At 46.9% G+C, this 3,439-nt stretch overlaps 1 pseudogene across 1 annotated transcript; it reads right to left on the bottom strand.

Moving 5' to 3' along the window:
• Positions 1-773: 773 nt before the first annotated feature.
• Positions 774-1,999, bottom strand: LOC104676435 (annotated as a pseudogene). The gene has a single exon (XR_749912.2). The product of XR_749912.2 is annotated as a prohibitin-2 pseudogene (transcript).
• Positions 2,000-3,439: the final 1,440 nt, after the last annotated feature.

Raw genomic sequence — 3,439 nt, forward strand, 5'->3', positions numbered from 1 at the left:
ACTTAGATCTGAGATTCCTTCGTCTCCCCACATCCCAAGGCACTTCAGCTCCCACTGTGGGACACTCACACCCTCAACTGAGTTCCAAACACCTGAAGGCGGGACCCTGCTATTCTCTCCAGCCCACAGGGGTCTCTATTAAAAAGTCATCAAGGTCACAGTAATGACTTCTGGTTTCTGTGGCAACCGTGGTGCTCAGGCTTGTCCCCCACATCAGAAATGCTTCTGCACAGCCCTCTGTCCCCTTGCCTTCCTAAAAAAACAAACAAAAAAAAAAAAAACAAAAAAACAAAAAAAACTTCACTCTTCCACTCTTCAGACCACCTCCTTAGAAAGCTTACTAATTAGAGGAACTAGCCTCAGACAAGGGCGATTTGTGGAATTCTGCCCAGCTTGGTGAAACAAAGCATCTCCCCATCGTCAGGAATATCGCCTGCTTTAAAAGTGACAGTAGTTGAGTACCATCACTACAGAGAGACGCAGGGAGGTATCCTAGGGCTCCTGGTGATGAGCTAACCCTCTGAGGATGATGTGTAAAACTTACACAACATGCTAAGCAGTTAGCTATCTGTGGCAGAAGACTAAGAGACTGTCTATAATCATGTGTGTAAATGATGTAGGAACACCAAGAAATGTCATTTAAGATATCTCAGTTATTTCAGGGTGGCAGGCCTATCATAATGTAATCATTTAGTAGGCAGAAATCTAGTCAACTGAAACATACATTGGCTCATTTTGGGGAATTCTTATCCACCATTCTTTTTTTTTTTTTTTTTAGTAATAAAAATTTATTGAGAATTCCTGGGTTGGTGGTTATCTCCTCCCAGCCTTGAGGGAGGGAACAACACTGTAGGAAATCACTGAGAAATCACACACTGTCCCAACAGCCCCAGTTAACACAGGGAGGAGGAAAGTAATTCCCCAGAAAAGGGGCTGGTCTTCAGTCTTCCTTAATCCAAGAGGGGTTCAGGGGACCGGTGTGGGGGACCATCGCATGATACTGGGGTGGGGTAGGGCTGTGCTGGACCCCTGGCTGGCTCCTCAAAAACTGGAGAAGCAGATCCACTTCCTCTGGGGGTGGAGTTCTTGGTGACAAGGCTCATTTCTTACCCTTGATGAGGCTGTCACTTCCTCTGGTGAAACTTTCATCCTGTAGGTTCAGCATGAGGTTGTCAGCCATGAGATAAATACGATTCTGTGATGTGGCGATCGTCTTGGAGATGTTCTGGGCTGCTCGGATCTTACGAAGTTTGATGTAGCCAGGGTTCTTGCTCAGTGCTTCCCCAAGCATGCTGGCAGCCTCGGCCTCACCCTCGGCCTGCACAATTTTCTGCCACTGTTCCTGTTTCGCTTTTTCTACCAAGAATTGGGCCCGATGGGCCTCCTGCTGGGCCACTTGTTTGGCTTCTACAGCAGCTGTGTACTCTCTGCTACAGCTCAGCTCTGTGATGGCCACATCATCCAGGAAAAGGCTGAGGTCCTTGGCCCTCTCTGTCAGCTCCCGGCAGATCAACAGGGATACCCAGGCCCACTGGGTGATCAGCTGTGAGGCATTGAACTTGGCCACCACACTCTTGAGCACCTCGTTGACAATGGACGGCAACACTCATTCCTCGTAGTCCAGCTCTAGGCGCTGGTACATGCTAGGAAGCTCCTGAGCATTGGGTCGAGACAGCACTTGCAGGGAGATATTCACCATCTGTAGGTCTTTGGAGCCTATAGGGAAGGAGATTTTTCGAGATCTGGCCGGAATGTCATAGATAATGGGGTACTGAAACCAGGGGATCCTGAAGTGAAGGCCCTCGATCAGGATAGTGTCCTGCTGCACTCCACCGATCCAATTGAAGAAGATGGCTCTGTGCCCACCTTCCACAGTGAACACGGATTCACAGACACCGTAGGCCATGGCGCTGGTCCCCAGCAACAGCTTCAGTGCTGTGCCCATGCCCTGGGACCCGGCAGACAGCCGTCCCGCCAAGTCCTTCAAGTTCTGGGCCATGTCTGATCTTGAGGCCGGTAGCACTGGAGGTCAGAAGTGGGTGCTGGCCCGCCTCTACCCTGCTCCAGCTTAGGTACTGCTTGTCCACCATTCTTAATATTTTCTTCCATGTGAAGAGACATCGATACCCAAAACACTTCTGGCCTCTTGATACACTCACTCCTCTATCACAGGAATGTCCCATCTAATTGGTGAGTTTGGAAGGAGAAACAGGTTGCACAGCCCAGGTCCTCTCCCTTTAAAACTCTTGGTTGTAACCTTCATTTAACCAAGTATATGTTCTGCTCTGCCCTCAGGGGTAGGGCTTACAATAGGTCCACAGCTCTACTCTCCTGTGTCTCGCTTGCTCCCCAACTATTCCTACAGTCTTGCTTCGCAATGCTTGGATCTTTAAGGGGCCCCCAAAATGCCCTCGAGCTCCAAGTCTGAGTTGTACACCAACTGAGAAATACGACAAAAGAATAAGAAGAACAATAAATTGACTTTATTCCTTATAAAGGAGATACTGGAGAATGTGACATAGATTTGCTGGCACATGGGTTTCCTATGAACAAACCCCAGAATTGGACAGACTTATCCAGTGATACATTGGGACCATCACAGAAAAACAAGGTCTGCATTGCATATCTATCTGCTGTCTGCTGAAGGAGCCCTGTCTGTGTACCTAAGGAAAGTGACTTCCTTTTTAAGGGCTATCCCTGTAGCAGGAAAAAATCTTTCAGTATACCTTCTTAGAGAAACACTTCTCAAAGTCAATAAATATACCTTGTATTCCTTGCATACTCACCAAGCAACCTGCAGAAGATACAGCTTTCCATACGGCTCAGGGAACAGTTTATATCAACATTCTCTCAATTTCTTAACACAAGTGATTGCATCGGAGGCTTATCCTATAGAGAGAGAGATTGGAATTATGTTCTAAATTGCAAGAATAGGTAGAAAAGCATATTTTATGAAAACCTCCCTTGAAAATCCCATCAAAAAGGAATTAATGGTATGTTCCGAAATATATACCCACACATAAACTAACACATAGACTATAGTCAAAATTATAACAAATCCCCCCCGAGCCTTCATGATCTGTGATCTGAGAGCAGCTCACAGAAAATGAAGAAAAGGTCACCAAAACCATAAGGTTTTAGATAACCACTTGTGCTTAACAAAATGTCCCCAAACAATAGCTATTTATTATCTCTCAGGATTCTATGAATTGACTGGGCTTTGCTGGGTGTTTTCTATTCTATGTGGTGTCTGGCACCTGGGGCTGCAGTCATCAGCATGCTACACTTGCCTGGGACATCCAAGAGACCTCACCCACATGGTTGGCGAATGGTGCTGGCATCTGCTGGGAGCTCAGCTGGGGCTGTTGCATGAAGCACCTTGGTTCATCACAGAGTCCTCCGTGAGTAGGGCTGTCAGAAAAAAACAGAATATACTCAG

Source organism: Rhinopithecus roxellana, chromosome 7 (genome assembly GCF_007565055.1).
Source record: "Rhinopithecus roxellana isolate Shanxi Qingling chromosome 7, ASM756505v1, whole genome shotgun sequence".
NCBI classification, from domain to species: domain Eukaryota; kingdom Metazoa; phylum Chordata; class Mammalia; order Primates; family Cercopithecidae; genus Rhinopithecus; species Rhinopithecus roxellana.